At 41.3% G+C, this 17,758-nt stretch overlaps 1 protein-coding gene across 4 annotated transcripts in view; it reads left to right on the forward strand.

Annotated features, from left to right (window-relative positions):
* KANSL1 (KAT8 regulatory NSL complex subunit 1) overlaps positions 1-17,758 on the forward strand; it is a 160,746-nt gene that overhangs the window by 21,547 nt on the left and 121,441 nt on the right. The window contains exon 1 of one of the 4 annotated variants that reach the window (XM_057714855.1): positions 4,726-4,935. The exons of the other annotated variants lie outside the window; for them this stretch is intronic. The gene's annotated coding sequence lies outside the window, so the exon portion shown is untranslated. Of the gene's footprint in view, positions 1-4,725; positions 4,936-17,758 lie in introns of those variants that run through there. 4 annotated transcript variants of the gene reach the window in all.

Here is a 17,758-nt window from a genome sequence, read left to right on the forward strand (position 1 = left end):
CTGCCTTGCAAACTGATTGATGTGTACCATTTTTCTAGATTCTGCATATATACGTTAATATACAATATTTGTTTTTCTTTTTAAGAACTTTTATTGAGATACAATTGACATACAATAAACTGCATATATTTAAAGTGTACAATTTGATATTTTTTTCTTTTTAGTAATATATATATGGCAATCCCAATCTCCCAATTCATCCCCCACCAACCCTCTCCCCCTCCCCCCACTTGGTGTCCATATGTTTGTTCTCTACATCTGTGTCTCTATTTCTGCCTTGCAAATCAGTTGATTTGTACTCTTTTTCTATATGCTGCATATATGTGTTAATATACAATATTTGTTTTTCTCTTTCTGACTTCACTCTGTATGACAGTCTCTAGATCCATCCATGTTTCTGCCAGTGTCTCAATTTTGTTCCTTTTTATGGCTGAGTAATATTCCATTGTATATATGTACCACATCTTCGTTATCCATTCATCTGTTGATGGGCATTTAGGTTGCTTCCATAACCTGGCTATTGTAAATAGTGCTGCAGTGAACATTGGGGTGCATGTGTCTTTTTGCATTATGGTTTTCTCTGGGTATATGTCCAGTAGTGGAATTGCTGGGTCATATGGTAGTTCTATTTTTAGTTTTGCAAGGAACCGCCATACTGTTTTCCATAGTGGCTGTATCAATTTACATTCCCACCAACAGTGCAAGAGCATTCCCTTTTCTCCACACTCTCTCCAGCATTTATTTTTTGTAGATTTTCTGATGATGCCCATTCTAACAGGTGTGAGGTGATATAGCTCATTGTAGTTTTGATTTGCATTTCTCTAGTAATTAGTGATGTTGAGCAGCTTTTCATGTGCCTCTTGGCCGTCTGTATGTCTTCTTTGCAAAAATGCCTATTTAGGTCTTCTGCCCATTTTTTGATTGGGTTGCTAGTTTTTTTAATATTGAGCTGCATGAACTGTTTATATATTTTGGAGATTAATCCTTTGTTGATTCGTTTGCAAATATTTTCTCCCATTCTGAGGGTTGTCTTTTTGTCTTGTTTATAGTTTCCTTTGCTGTGTGAAAGCTTTTAGCTTTCATTAGGCCCCACTTGTTTATTTTTGTTTTTATTTCCATTACTCTAGGAGGTGGATCAAAAAAGATCTTGCTGTGATTTATGTCAAAGAGTGTTCTTCCTATGTTTTCCTCTAAGAGTTTTATAGTTTCTGGCCTTACATTTCGGTCTTTAATCCATTTTGAGTTTGTTTTTGCGTATGGTGTTAGGGAGTGTTCTAATTTCATTCTTTTACATGTAGCTGTCCAGTTTTCCCAGCACCACTTATTGAAGAGGCTGCCTTTTCTCCATTGTATATCCTTGCCTCCTTTGTCATAGATTAGTTGACCACAGTTTATCTCTGGGCTTTCTATCCTGTTCCATTGATCTATATTTCTGTTCTTGTGCCAGTACTATATTGTCTTGATTACTGTAGCTTTGTAGTATAGTCTGAAGTCAGGGAGTCTGATTCCTCCAGCTCCATTTATTTCCCTGAAGATTGCTTTGGCTGCTCTGGGTCCTTGTGTCTCCATATACATTTTAGGGTTTTTTTGTTCTAGTTCTGTAAAAAAGGCCATTGGTAATTTGATAGGGATTGCATTAGGATTGTTTGATATAATCATTTAATGTGATCACCATGGACCATGCAAGGTACTTGCCAGCTCTCCATTCTGCCCTCTTTGATGTTGGTGGCATCTTCAGGCTCACTGTAAGGTGACTGTAGCAGTGTGAAGTAGCGTGTTTAGCATTACCTGAAGAGGGACTGTTTCTTTCTCATCTCATCTTTAGGACTGAAGAAACTTTTCTCACAATTCTCTCTTGGAAACCTTCCAGTGGGCTTCCACTCATGTCCCATTGGCCAGGATTACATTTCATGCCCATCCCCAACCAATCATTGGCAAAAAGAATGGGTTAAAACTAATCCACTAGGATAGAGTGGATATTGGAGGAGAGTCAACTACAATGACTATCTCCAAGAATGATTTGGAGAATGAGTAGCATATGTGTGTGTATTTTTAATTAGCCTTGACATCCACTGTGTTTTTGGGGGAAATTTTAAGAAAATGTGTTTCTCTAAGATTTTTGTGTCTGTAGTTGCTTACCTTTGAATGTCCTTATTTGTAAACATTGGTGTCTGAGCAGAAAGACATCTGATTTGAGATAAGAATGTAAAACAAATTGACTGATTTAAGGGACTGTGAACTCCCTACTCTTGGGCTAAGCAATGAGAAAAGGGAAAATGGGGATGTATTTTTGCCCAAAATGCTTGTTTAAAAATGAGCATTTCCACCTTTTTCTTAATCATTGAAAAGAATGTATTTTATAACCTTGGTTATTTGAGGGCCTAACTAAATCTGAGACATGAGTTTTAAGAATCGAAGCAGTAGTAAAATTAATTATTTTGAGGTGAGTGTCTTTGAACATAATATTTAAGTATACACTGCAGAGAGCTATGCCTTATTTGGTATTTTTCATTCTGCTCATTTAGATTTCAGAATCCTCAGATTAGGGCTCTAGTTCGCCATCTATTGGTTTTAGAATTGTGTTTAACACCTTATGCTGTATTTTGTGGAATTGCTGTTTATGTGGAGCTATGTGTGATTACATTTTTTAATCAACTAATTCCCACCCCGACTCCCCCAGGATTATAAATTAAAAAGCCAAGACTAGGGTCTTTTGGATGTATATACAAATATGTATATATATATATATTTTTATTCTTTGTGTAATTTGACCCTGTTACTTTCTTTTGATATTTGAGAACCATGACATGATGGAGTGTAATTTTAAGGGTACAAATGGAAACTCATGGAAATTTAGGTGTAGATGTTGTAGGAGCTGGTGAGTCAGTGTAACTTTGCGGGACAAACTGTCGGGCTGTTTTTTTGACTAACAGAAGTGATGCATACCACCGGATATTGGTTCTGGTAAGCCACAAAACAGTATTGAGCATTTCTCATCTTCCTTTTTGGTAGTAGAGCATACCTTTCTCGTCTACTGCATTTGATGATTTAATTGTTGGAAACATTTTGTTGTTGTTGTTCTGTAATTTAAAGTAAGATTTTGATGAATACCAGAGTTCCTTTTTTAAGTCTCTAAGCACTGGATTCATCTTTTGGCAACTTTTTCTTTAGTTTTAAAGGATCGTAGGTTATAATTTGTGTAAATGTGACACTTTGCATTATATTTCTGAATTTTTTAATCTAGAAAAAGTTCCATGATTTTAAGGCCCTGTTTTGGAAAAGGAATAAAATCCTGTACTGACAGACTGGTCATGAGAAATGATAAAGTGCCACCACTTTAAACCAACTCCAGTAGGAAAGTGGAAGTTTGCTTTTTGTTGTGAGATTTGGGTTTCTCTATGGAGTTCTTTGTTAAACTTTTAGCATAGCAGTGAACTTCCTTTTGGTGGAGACAGGAAGCATAAATACTCATTGTGTAATGCCATTTGCCTTGCTTTGGCGCAGCTGCCAAGCCGTGACACCCAAAACCAGACGCGTGCTTCTTAACCAAAACTACAGTTCCCAGCGGGCCCGGCGCTGGTGGGCCATCACTTCCCCTCTGGCTCCCGGCTGCCCCTTCCCGGGCTGTCCCTTCCCGGGCCTTGGCCCGCGCCTGCGCGGAGAGGACGTGCGCTTTTTTTTTTTTTTTTTTTTTCACCCTGGCGGCTGCGGAGCGCGGCGCTGGGGCTAGTGCCCAGGCGTGCTGCAGTGTAAGGAGGCAGGCTGCTAGGACAAAGGGCGGCAGGAAGCGCTTCACTGGTCAGGGAGCGCCCCACCTGATTCAGCGGACGGTTGGCCCTGGAATAGTGTGGTACCGACGGCACTGGCCTGTTTAGTCCCCAGCACAAACAGTTCCTCGCTCACGTCCTCTTGCTCTGTCACGCCAGCCTGCGTTGCCCCTCATAGCCGGCGCGCGGTCTCGCCAGCCCCAGCGCAGAGAGAATGTGACGGCGTCAGTGCCTCAGGTTAGCCTCCCCCTGGCCGGAGCGAGGGCCCGCTCCCGCCTGCCGCAGTGCCGCCGCCGCACGTCTGGGAGCGGCAGGGTCCCAGCGCCGCGGCCTCCGCAGCTGGAGGTGCAGAAGCAGCGGCCGCGGCGAGGAGCCATGACTGAGGCGGCGGCGGCGGCCGCGCCTCCTGAAGGCTCGCGGGGGCGGCGCGGCGGGCGCCCCCTGGCGGCGCGCCGGGGCGGAGCGGCCCTTCGCCGCCGCAGCCGCAACCGGCGGAGGCGCTGCTGTCCCTCCTCCCCGTGTCCCCGGCGCTCGCCCGCTCGCTCGCTCGCTCCATTCTCCCTCCGCTTCAGATTAAAGGGGGGGAGGGAAAAGAAGCTCGGCCGCCATTTTCCCAGTGCCGCCGCCACCGCCGCCACCGCTCGCCGAGCCGGCGGGAGAACCGAGCACCGTAGCGAAGCCGACTCGTCTCGCCGCGGCGGTGCGGGGGGCGGCCGGAGCGCGCTCCCCGGCCAGGAAGAGGCGTGCGGGGGTGGCAGCCGGGGTGCGGGCTCGGGCTGCAGACGGCGGGGCTTGTTTGTGCGGGGCGGGGGGGCGGCTTCACCCTCTGCGCCCGCCCTCCCGGCCGGGCTGTGGTCCCCGGCCGTGCCCAGGCCCCGCCGGAGCCGCGGGAGGCCGGAGAAAGGGCCCGAAAGAGAAGAAAAAGCGGCCGCTCCCCGCCGCCGCCGCCTTCCCCTCCCCCTCCGCCTCGCCCCCCCGCCCGGGAAGTCAGGGCGGCTCCGGGCGCCGGGGGGGAGGAGAGCGGCGGGCCCGGGCAGGAGCCGCCGCCGCGCGCCCCCGCCGCCGCCGCCGCCGCCGCCGGCCCTCGGCGCCCAGGCCGGGGGCTGTTTGCAAACTGCGCCCATTTTGTGGGGCTGAATCCGCCCGGGCGACGCTCTTCCATCACGTGGTAGGTGCTGCTGCTGCTGCTCCTCTCCTCCTCCTCCCGCTGCCCTTTCTCCTTCTCCTCGCTCTCCCTGTGGCTCCCATTTCTCCCTCTCTTTGTTAGTTGTAACTGGAAAGGCAGGGCAGGGCAGGAAAAATCCCCGGAACTTTAAATGGCCTCTCCGGGCTTCCCCGCTGCGGGTCCGGGGCTGGGAGTCGCCCCGAGGGCGGGGGTGTGCGGGGGCCCTTCCCCACCAGCTGCCGCCTCGTTCGCCAGCTTTCCCTTTGGCGTTCTATTTAAAAATGCGGCCTTAAGAACACGATTTATTCCGGTTAAAAAAAAAACAAACCCAAACAAACTCTCTCGCCTTGAACTTCTCTTGACTGCAAAAGGCCTTTCTCTGGTCGAAACACACATCTTGCGCGTTTCACGGTGTGTATCACAACTCTGATTGTTTAGTGAGATGGTTATTTGTTTCATTTACTTATTGTTTTTGTTGCCTGTAAATTGAGGTCACTTAGGTTTTCAGATCTAGTCTCCATCAGGCGGACGTGTGTTTTTTTTTTTTTTTTTTTAACTAAAGAGGAAGAGACATTTATTTGCTTTTAAGTGAGTTTGGGGGGCCTGTTTTCCGGCTGACGGTCTTTTGATTCTCAGCAGATACTTTGTTTTCCATAGGATAAACAGCCCTACCTTCTTGTTTTACTTAAAAATCCTTTTGTTTTCCGTTGTCGGGATCCCTGAGTGGATTTTTGGAGAACACGTTACTTAACTATTGCTTATTGATTGCCTCAGGGGAGAAGGGGTGACATGATGGCGCCACTTTAAATTGCTCTCTTTTCTCCTCCTCCCCCCCCCCTTTATTCTGGAGGTCACTGGAGCATTTTTCGTAACCTGTTAATAAACTACTGGAGAGTGTTAACAGTACAACTAGTCGGGCTAGAGTTTGGTACCTTAGGGGTCGGGAGACCCGAATCCCGACGTCCCCAAAGTTCTGAGAAATCTTCCTAGTCCTCCTGCCTCGCCTCCCTCCCCTCCATTCAGTCCTGGTGTTGCCATCTCCTTTGTCACGTGGCTAGCAATCATTGTGTTTTTTTGTTTGTTTGGGGGTGTGTGTTTATATTTTTAAATTGTAGTCCAGAGGAACTCACCCCCCCATTAGAGAGATCAGAACGTTTTAGTTTTTTTAGTTTTAAAGTCGGAGAACATTTATAATAAACGATAAAATTACATAATCTTTGCCTTGCATAATCATGATATAGTTATAGATTGTTACTGAACTTCGTTTCTAAAGCACTCTCGAGTATGGAAAGTAGAACATTGGAATATGTTTTCCGTTTCTCAGAATAGTCTGTAGTATTTTCCCTGCTTTTTTGGGTCCTTTAAAGTAACCACTATTTACAAGGGCTTAAGTGGGTGTGTTCCCCCCCCCCCCGCCATAGGCTATACTTGGTTCCTTTTCTAACATACTAACCAATTTAGAAATTTTCATTTGTCCGCAGGCTTGTCATTTAAAATTTTCTTTTCTTGCAACAACAGTGAACACTTCTGAGTAATAATTGTTTTCTACCTAAAGGTATTTCATTACATTTATGTTGAGTTTTTGATTCAGAGAATTTTTACTACTGATCCTGTAGATTCAGAAGAATGTTGTTCTCTGTTTCTTCATATCAGTTTTCCCAATAGTTGGATAAATTCCTATTTTATAAAATACCAAATACATTTCTCTGTTGTTTCTACAGAGTTTTACTAACCATGTTTCCAATTTGAAAAAAGATCTGTTGTGAGTTAAAAAACATTTCAAAAAGTAAATATGAAATGTAGTGATTCTTAAGTGTACGTTGACTTGTTTCCTCTACCATGTATATTTTCAATGGTTTTGGGCCATTTTCTTTGCTAACAGTTACATCATGTCATGTGATATGTGCAGTGTGATGTGTAGTTCTAAAAATAAGGCAAGGTAAAAATGCTCATCCCTTGGGAATTTAAAAAATGTATTATAAATGTGGGATACTATCCTCAGTCATGGAATTCTGATTTTGATTTCTGCTAGGTTTATCCAACAAAGTATGCAGTTCCTTTGACCTTTAATATATTTGATGTATTTGTTAGTGATTTCATGATTTGAGGTGGTTAATTTTTTCATTTTCAAGTGTTCACCACTTGGAGGGAAACATAGATGTGACAAAGATTCTTAACATCTGTATTATGGTAAAGACGTTTGGTCTCTGATGACTGCCTTAAGTATATATTAAAGTATTTTTGGTTTATGTCTGTAGACAATTAAAAGAGTGATCAATTAAGTATTGATAGAGCCTTGAGGGATGGTAGGGTTTTGGCCTTTTACCTTTGAATCTGTTTAAGTGAAGTATTTAGAAGTGTTTCTGCATCTTTCCTGAAAGCCTTATTCAGAATTTTAGCAGTTGACTTTTGTACTTTACCAAAGTAAGATGTTAAATCTTTGTATGATTTTTTTTCCTGCCTACACATGTTATTTCTATGGTTAAACCTGCAGAGCACTCTTTGATTGTTAGGTGACTTATTATTATCTTCTTGAGAAAAATTCTGGAAGCTAGAAAATGAGTGAGCCTTAATTCACATTTGAACTCTTATCTAGGTGAGAAGAAAGGAAAACAACTTTTTTTCTTCTTCAAGCACTGCTGTTTCTAGTAATGTTACACTGTAACCAGTGTCTCTACATCCTCTGGATTTTATTGGATTGATCACAGATTTTAATTGTATTTTAAAGGGAATAACAAGTTATATATTTATTCTGTTTGCTATAACCTGATTCATGTAATGTGTAAACAGGGCCATTGTGGTTTGCTGATGCTGATTTGAGAAGGTATTTTACTATTGAGCGATTCTCGTTAGGAACTTTTTTGAGTAAAGCTTAGTTACCTTGCTATAGTACTAGAAAAGCAATTTTAAAATGTTGTGAAAAAACATAGTAATCCATATTGGATTTTCTAAAGAATAGTCATTGAAAATACTGTGTTTCAAGAATAATGCTTATTCCTCTTACATTTAGTCAGCTTCCTGGGGGGGGGGGGGTTCTGTAGGGGTTATTTTTTTCATCTTGGCGAGGTCATTAGACACAGAAATTAAGTGATTTCCTTCCTGAAGAGAAAGAGAGTTTCTTTAAATTAATTGATTTTTTTTTTTTCTGTAAACCCCAAGCATCTTTCCATTGCCTTGAGTTTGGAAAGGAGGGACTAGTGCAGACTAATAAGTATGTGGTCTTTGGTCGATTGCCCCAGAGCAGATACCATGATTGAGTGGTTTATTTAGAGTTTCAAAGTACCCTTTCTTTGCCCTCTTTCTCTGTTTTAAGTTTCTGCCTTGATTGGTTAAACTGTTCTAGGTCTCAGGAAGCGTATTTTACATTAGTGCTCTTTTACTTGATGACTTTATGAAAAGTACAGGTGCAGGTGTCTCAAATAAAATGGCCCCAAACACCTGGCCTTTTTACTGTGTCAGTGCAGAGAGTACTTGGACCATGGCCTTTCCCTAAAATAGGACTTTAACTATTTCTTGGAAATCTATATTAAGACTGGTTTTTGAGTCTTCAGGTTGCTTCTGAAGATGTGTGTTTAAATTATAGTTTCTATCATGATAAATTGCATATGAGCCTCTGGGCATACTAAAAGTTGTGCAAAAATATTCCTGCCAGAGTGTAATAATTCATGACACAAAACAAAACTCTTTCATCAGTACTTCCCATTCCTTGAAATGTGAGATCAAAACTCAGTGAACCACCATAATGGTTAGAAAAGACAATATGAATGTAAAAAGACAAATATTCCACTGTGATAGAGGTCACCAACATTTGAAGGTCACAAGAAGAGATAAGAAAGTGGTGTCCTTGGGTGTCACTTGCAGGTTGTGGAGAGAATTGTGGCTCATAGGAAAAGACCAGTATATATGGTTGGGAGGGTCAGTATTAGTTATTAGTTAAGTTATCATTTGTTCCTACATTATGCCATGTGCCTGTCTTTTAGGATGTAGGGAAAAATGTATAGGAGAAAATAAGCCGATAGGTATGATTTACCAAAAAGCCTGGACTCCAAAAAAAACACTGAAATAAATGTTTTTTTTCCTTTTGTTAAGCTTTTCTTGTCTTTGATCAAATAAAGGTAAAACAAAAATGTAGGGTATGAGGAAACCAACTTCAAAGTAGAGAGCACGAGTCATATTTATGAATGGAAAACAAACTTGGGTAGCCTGAAAGAAAAACTTAAAGATTATATATGAAGATTTTAAACCATTATGTCAAGAGGCCCTTCAAGGTAGAGACCTTTCAAATTCTTGTTTCTCCTTTGGGTACTGCTGTCTGGCAACTGATGTAGCTGCTTAATAAATGTTACCTTCTGCAAGCCTTGCTTTTCTACGATTTTAAGCTAGCTCTATAAAATTTTAACATTTGAATACCCTAGCCCACTAGGGAATTATTTAGCTATATATTTTATTTTTGTTGACTGTAAATTTGCCTTCTTTGTCCTCTAGTTCTAACTTTTTAAAAATTACAGTTTCTCTCCAAGCTTTTGAGAGTGAGCACATGTAAGGTGGAGATAAATTTGCAGTTTTATCTAAATGTTATCAAAAACTCTGGTTCTTGTTACTTGAACCAGGAATTGCAAATGAGATCTCACTCTGAATTTTAAGTACAGCAGATTCTGCCCTTGTTTGGAAAAAGTTGCTTGAGTGGCATCAAACTTAATAGAGCCCCTCACCTTTTAATCTCTTTTTAAAAAGGGAGCAGCTTAAAGTCAGACCTGGTTATATTCAGTTGGAGGGGAAGTGTTCGGGAATAAAAAAGATGAATCACAATTTTGTTGTTAGGGCATTAAACCAAAAATTGCTAAAAACTGATGTCTAGCCCTTCTCTTGCTATTTGCTTTTGGCCTTTGTGTCTGCTTATTAGCACCTCCACTGAAGAGTGTGAAGGGATAGAGGCGAAAAGCTAATTAGTTTAGCTTCTGATGTTTACTAGCACAGACGCTTTGTAGAAATACTGGTCTGATAAGTTGAACTGTCAGGAAAGTTTCTTTCATTAAACTGTTCATGTATTTGCATGGAGAACTGAGGATGTTGGAAGACCTTAAGCCTATTTCAAAAGATAATGGGTTGCTGTTTTTTTGCAGTTAATCTTTAATTCAGTATTCTAAAGGGATGAGACTGATTTCAGTGAGATCCCTGGAATTTGGTCAGGGACTCCCTTCTCTCCCCCCACCCCCAAAGAAGAACTTGTTTGTTTTTGAATTGCTTGGACCATTCAAGATACCTTCGATTTTAGTATTGTTCAGAAACACTTGCATTAGAATTTGTTAGAAGGAGATGAAAGTACGTTTTTCCTTCTTTGCCTTTTGGGAGCTAGACTGATAGGAAACTTGAATTTAGTGATAGAATAGAAAGAGGATAAACGTGAGTGAATATTTTTATATGTAGTTATCCTTCAAAATAATTTTATGTATTTTTAAACACAAATGCAATCTTACCTGTTTTGTAACTTGGTCTTTTTTTTTTTTTTTCCACTTAGTTATATATAGAGAGATTTTTCACATCAACATAAACAGTTTTTTTAATAGCTGCATGATATTGTATCTTTTAAGTTTAGGGTTTTTGTTTTTGGTATTACAATTCTTTAGTAAAAGAATTGTCTTCAGTAAAAGAATTGCGCATATATTCTTATGTATCTGTGAGAATATTTCTGTTGGATAGGTTGCTAGAAGTGCAGTTACTAGGTGAAAGTTTGAGTAGTTGCATTTAAAATTTTGATAGATATTGCCTTCGAAAGGCTTATGTAGCCAAATTTAATAGTTTAAAAAGTACCCTTAAAAAGTTTGTCAGTGCATGTGCTTGTCAATGTAAATGACTGGAACTTAAGGTAGATGAAGTCTGTCCTAGATTCAGTGGTTCCTGCTTCTTGTTATATTGTTTTCACTTTATGATCAGACATTCCCATTAATTTCATAATGGACCTCCATCTGATGCATTCAGTGTAGAATACTCAGGTTGGCTAACATGTGTCAGCTCACTGTCTGCCAGCCACAGGGCTAGAGGTAAAACAAGCCAATAACTTTCCTTTTAAGAAATATGCAGTGGGGGGTGGTGTGTGTGTGACAAAATTGGGTGTTTATGTTCCATTATGAGCTGTTGCCCAGGGTGTCATGGGAGTGCGTATTAGACCCTAGAGAGGAAGGGACCCCTGACTCCACCTGGAATGAATGGGGAATACTTTATAGAGCATGTGATCTTGAGCTAAAACTTGAAAAGCAAAGGTGCAAGGACAACTAAGAGCCTGGAACTATAACTAAGATTCAGGTGGCTGGGGGGGACAGGTTGGAGATGAGGCTGAGTGTAAAGGGTTGGGGGGGGTGGGCGGGGAGGCACATAAATGTTGTGGGAGTTTGGGTTCATCCTTTACCCTAGAGTCACTGAAGGATTTTAAGCGGAGCACAACATGGTCAGATTTATGTTCCCTCTTTCTTCCCTCTTTTCCTCCTCCTTTTCTAGTAATCATTTTGGTAGTGGACGCTAGATTGAATGCTTGCTTGAGACAGGAAGAAAGAACAGTTGGGAGATTATTACTGCCTGGATTACTGTAATACATAAGAGGTTCTGAACTAAGGCAGTGGTATTAAGGATGGAATGAATGTGCCTATCATTCTACCTATTGAGCCCTCCCTGTTCAACCTTCAGCATTCAGTCAGAATGTCATCTCTTTCTGGAAGCCTTCCTTGATCCCTCAGGCAAAACAGTGGTTTACCGTCACACCTAATTTCTATCTTCTAATCCTTGGCATTGATGACACTGCTATAAAATTCTTCGTGTCTCCAGCATTAGGCCTTGAACTCCTATTGTCTTTCTATTGTTCCTTTCTGGTATTAGTATATGTTTAAGTAAGATGTCTATGGTAGATGGTAAATCAGTGATTGGGGTCAGGATTTGTTCACATAGGGAATGTTGAGGGGCAAGAATTGGTTTTGGATTTGGTGTTGGGGGGTAGGGATGTTGAAAGTAGCTGTATGGGTGATGCTGGACCCTCCTTATTCTTTAGGTTTCAACTTAGATGTTTTTCACCCTGGGAAACCTTCTATGACCCCACCCACGCTCAGCCTGTGTGAGGGTCCCCTAATGTCCCTCCAGGATTCCCGGATCATAGTGAGTTTCTGTCTTTACTGGTCCATGTCATCCTTGTAGACATTTGGTGTGGAGTTTTGAGTGCTGTAGGCATTTTAATAAAATGTTTATCAGAGTTGATTGGGTGGTATTTCTCATTGACTTTCCCCTAAAGACTAGAATTCAGAAACCTCACATCTAGCAATTAAGCCCCTTCCAGTTTAAACCTAACCTTATATATAGTGGTAACACAACATTGTAATTCAGTTATACTTCAATTAAAAAAAAAAAGCGTGGGCCTTAGAGTTACAGATTGGAATTGGATTCCTGCCTTTGCAGCTTAGTAGTTGTGTGATGTTGGACATGTTACTTAGCTTCTGAGTACCAAGTTGCCTTATCTTTAAAATGAGAATAAGAGTAGGGAGCATTCAGGTAATTTTAATTGAGTGGTGACTTTTAAGTGCATTGCGCAATTTAAGCAGGAAGAAAGTGATGTGAATCTGAATAGCCTGGAAAAGGTTTTGTGGAGATGCTGTGTATTGAAGGGTTAAGTTTTGGGCTTAAAGGGGAGAAGGACCTTCCAGGTAGAGGCAGTGGCATAGGCAAAGATTATGGAGTTGAATCTGGGGGGAGGAGTTCTAGGTCCTTGCCAACTACTGCACTTGCTTTGATACTAAGTTTCATCTCAGAGAATTTGGACTCATGAGAAAGATACTAGGAACTATTCTAGAGTAGAGAAGTGAGGTGATAAAAAAGTATGGAATGGCTTAGAGCAGGGGTCCGCAACCCCCAGGGCCACAGACTGGTACCTGTCCGCAGCCTGCTAGGAGCTGGGCTGCGCAGCAGGAGGTGAGCAGCGGGCGCGCTAGTGAGGCTTCATCTGTATTTACAGCCATGCCCCATCGCTCTCATTACCTCTTGAGCTCCGCCTCCTGTCAGCATTATGGTGAGTTGTATACTTATTTCATTATATATTACGGTGTAATAACAATAGAAATAAAGTGCACAATAAAGGTAATGTGCTTGAATCATCCCCAAACCATCCTCTCCCCCCCCCCCCACGGCCCCCCCTCCCGTCTGTGGAAAAATTGCCTTCCATGAAACTGGTCCCTGGTGGCCGAAAGATTGGGGACTGCTGGATTAGAGGACTGAGGCATCGGTCAAGAAACCGTTATCATAATTTAGGTGTGAGCTGATGCAGACCCAGGTTGGGTTTGGCTTGGTACTGTCAGCAGTGGAGAGGGTATCCCGAACCTCAACAGTCGTCGTCCCGTTCCCCCCCACCCCCACCCTGAACAGCTTTATGAGAAATAAATGGGAGGATTTTGTCATAAAAGCTGAAATTATGAAGGAAAATACAGCCTTCTCTCTCGTTTCTTAAGCGCTTTTACGTTTTCTGTTTGTGTCACTTACTTGGCCCTTCTGCAGACTTTAGGCCCTTCCAAAGCCTAGAGGAGGCTTTGACCATTCCACTGTGGTGACCACCTTAGTTGAGATTCTTCTTGCATCCTGTCTGGATTATTGCAGTAGCTTCTTCATTGTTATTTGACTTTTTACTTTCTTTTAATCCATCCTACCCAACTGGTCTCCCTGAAGCACAGTTCTCATGCGTCACTCCCCATTTGAAAAACCTTTAATGACTTTCTGCTGCCTTCCAGTCTGAGTAAAGGCTGGCTTTTGAAGGTTGTCCAGTCATGATCTGGTTTCAAACTGCCTTTTCACCTTTTTCTATAGTGTTTCCTCTGTTAAAATATGCTTTATATTTCAAGCAAAATAATCATTTCTTTTAACCTCCAGGATGTCCTATGTTTTCCCACAGTTTTGCCTTTTCCCATGACTTTTCCTCTCACTTGAATGCCACATTACCCTTCTTTTGCCCCAGCCTTTACTTAATGAAATTTTAGCTAATTTTCAAGTTTCAGCTGAAATTTTGATAACTTCACAGATACTTCCCTAACCATCCTTCCTCTCTTTTCTTTCTTTGTTTTGTGCAGAGTAATGAGGTAAAGGTGTGAAGAGGTTAGTAGGAGCCACATTATGGGCAGGCTTTTCTTCCCCATCTGATTTTTGCTTCTGTTTTCAGTGAAAGTGCGGTTGCTGGCCACCCAAATGGCCAAACCCTTCTCTTTGGGTCTCGGCAGCTTATCAGCGTTTTGCAAGGTGGTTGCTGCCAGTTTATTCTTGTGTAAGTGCAGTCCTGTCTTGGGAATTTACAAGGAATAAGGTGTGGTTTTCATTTGTAGGTTGTGGAGTTTGACTTGCACTATTTGAAGCAGCCAGATATGTGTGATTTCTGGAAATCTGTATGTATAGAAATATATATGTACGTATAGACATCTGTAGATACAGAGAGAACCTGTCTCCAGACAGTGGTTCTCAATTGGGCCGTGTGATTTTTGCCCCCAGGGGGACATGGGACATTTGTCATATCTGGGGGCATTTTTTAAAAATTAATTTATTTTAATTGGCTGCCTTGGGTCTTAGTTGCTGTGAGCAGGCTTTCTCTAGTTGCAGTGAGTGGGGGCTACTGTTCCGTGTGGCCCATGGACTTCTCATTGCCGTGGCTTCTCTTGTTGCAGAGCATGGTCTCTAGGCACATGGGCTTCAGTAGTTGTGGCACTTGTGCTGAGTAGTTGGGGCGCATGGGCTTAGTTGCTCTGGGGCATGTGGGATCTTCCTGGACCAGGGATGGAACCCATGTCCCCTGCATTGGCAGGCGGATTCTTAACCACTCTGTCACCAGGAAAGTCCCCTGGGGGCGTTTTTGATTGACACAGTTTATAGGAGAGTGCTGCTGGCATCTAGTGGGTATAGAGGCCAGGGATGCTGCTAAACCACCTGCAGTACACAGGAGACCACCTTCCCCCACAACAAAAAATCATTTGGCACAAGTCAGTAGTGCTGAGGTTGAGAAACTCTGTCCTAGGGGTATACTTTGGCCTCCCAAGTGCTACTTGTGTTAGGTGAAAGTTTGTTTTTGAATCTATATTGCAATTTATAATAATAGAATCATAAACACAGGAAGGGACCCTAGAGGTCACGTATTTGAACTTTATTCTAAGTTGTATCCCTTAAAACAGTGTTCAGCAAGATACTAATAGGTGTAGTGGAAAAAGTAATTGAAAGTATTTTATTTAATCATCACAGCAGCCTTCTGAGGTCGGCTCTGTTCTTTGCAGATGAGGAAATTGAGGGAACAGAATGGTTAAATAATTTAAATGCGGGTGGAGCCAGGTTGTGAACCTGGACCTGCTCCCCTTATCTACGAGTGTCTTTGGGGGGAATATTGCATCTCAGCACAGCGTTTCAAGTCAACGAAGGGAGAAGGGTGTAGTTTTTCATACATATTTTTTAACAGTAGTTTTGGTATAGAAAGATAAAGATTTAGGAGTTAGGAATGGAATTTCTTCTGGAGACGTCACTTTTCCCCTTCCCTATTTATTAAGACAACTGTTTTAGTAACTACTCTTTGCAGTGCATCCTATGGGGATATTGAGACCAGGAGGGAGTGTAAGCAAAATAAACTTGCCTTTGAGGTGTATGTGATTAATGTCAAGTTCTCGGATGTACTTTCAGAGGGTCAGAGAAATCTTGAAAGAGATGGGATTTGAGTCAGCAGATTTTTCTTTAAGTTGTGGATTTTTAAGAACTGAACGATTCTGAAATAACTTTGGAATGTCTACTGCTTAAGTACCTTCTGTGGTGTGATGTTAATTACAGCCCTCTTTTTATGTGTGCTGGGTGAGCATGGGTTTTCCTGTGTAAATTTTGTGGAAGCTGTGTAACATCTGTGTCCTTGCTTGAGTCCCCAGAGGGAGGCTACTTCCTGCTATTGCTGAAACTTAGTGTAGTGCTCTCAGGTAGTAGGCTACATCTGCTCTTGCATGCTGTATTAATCATCTGGCACTGATGATATGCCTCCTTGCATTGCTAGTATCAACCGTGTATTGATATCAATTTGAAAGAGGATATTGAGTTGATGGAAAAGATCAGATAGTGATTTTTGTTTATGGGAGAAAATGCTTTGCCTGTTATAAATTGACTCAAGGTATTTTGAGTAAAGAACTTACATTGGTTCATCTGTCAGTTGAACCAATGTAACAACTATTTTTTTTATTACATTAGGAATTATTTTTAAATTTAAAATCAGAAATAGGAAAAGTGGACATGCAGTTAGTCACACAGAATGCCATATGCCAGAAAGTCCATAAGGATAAAACTCTGTAATCCTCAGAAGATCTAGTTTAAGGAATATTGGATGTTTGTTAAAGTTCTTATGAGCTTATAGTGAGAAAGTTTGGGTAATTAATAGAGCAGTAGACAAATTTGACCTGTAAATGTATTGGTATTTGTGTGGATGTTTTCTCAATATTTGACTTAAATATTTTGATATTAATGGTTTGAGTTGTCATACTATAAAGAATCTTAGTGTGGTACTATAGGGCTTACCCCATCCTATGTTGATTTTTATCTAAAGATAACATGTTTGACCAAATTGGAAGTTGCTGTCATTTTTTTTTTTGAGGGAGGAGGAGGTTGCTTTTAGTCCAGTGATTCATAAACGTTTTGGTCTCAAGGCCCCTTTTCACTTTTAAAAAATGTTGAAAACCACAGAGAAATTTTTATGGGTTGTTTATTATCAGTAGTTGATTAGAAACTTCGAGAAATTTAAAGAATAATTATTTACCAGGAATTCCCTGGTGGTCCAGTGGTTAGGACTCCGCACTTTCACTGGAAGGGCGCAGGTTCAGTCCCTGGTCAGGGAACTAAGATCCCACAAACCACGTGGTGTGGCCACGTTAAAAAAAAAATTATTTACTAATTCATTTAAAGATGGCAAACCTATTACGTATTATGAAAAATAGCTTTTTACCAGAACAACAACAAAAAAATTAAGCATGAATGGCATTATTTTACGTTTTTGCAAATCTTTCTAATGTCTGGCCTTATAGAAATATAAGCTGGGTTCTCGTATTTGCTTCTGCATTCATTCTGTTGTGATATGTTGTTTTTGGAAGTATATAAAGAAAATCTGACCTTGTACAGATGTGTAGTTGGAAAAGAGAGGAGTATTTAAATAGCGTTTTAAAGTGTGGCTATCCTTTGGCACTATACCCAAACTTGACAAGTAGTAGTTTCATAAAGGTTAGCTGCACTGTGGAATCTAAAGCTATATCAGTGAGCTTTTCATGCTCTGTCACACTCATCCATTGGCCTGTCTTGCATGCACTTTTGCCCGTGTGCTAGTTTCTGATGAGCACTGGTCATTTGGCCCTCCACTGAGTTATGCATATCTTCCAAAGGTTGACACGTTTCATTACGTGGTATCAAATTCTCATTCACTAAATTCAGCAGTAGTCTATTTAATTAGAAGTGACTTAAGTATTGGGGAAATGTTCAAGCTCATGGTGGTAGATACATGTTTTCAAAATACTTATTTTTGCTTGAAAACTTAGATTTTATCATTGGCAACAAACATCATCATTGGGTTTACTTGAAATGACAGGTTCACTTTGTTCATTTTCAAGAAAATGCCTGACTATTCAAGTCTGAATAATCATAGTTTGTCAGTTGTTCTGCCAAGTAAAAATAGTTCCATAAAAGAAGCTTCTAGTTCAGATTGTAACTCAGTTGTACTAGTGCTTTTTCTCAGATTTCTTAAAGCAGCAGACGTGCTCTATGTGTACTCTCCCGTTCATTGCACAGAATATTTATATACCTCTGT

The sequence above is a fragment of the Hippopotamus amphibius genome, chromosome 17 (genome assembly GCF_030028045.1).
Source record: "Hippopotamus amphibius kiboko isolate mHipAmp2 chromosome 17, mHipAmp2.hap2, whole genome shotgun sequence".
NCBI classification, from domain to species: domain Eukaryota; kingdom Metazoa; phylum Chordata; class Mammalia; order Artiodactyla; family Hippopotamidae; genus Hippopotamus; species Hippopotamus amphibius.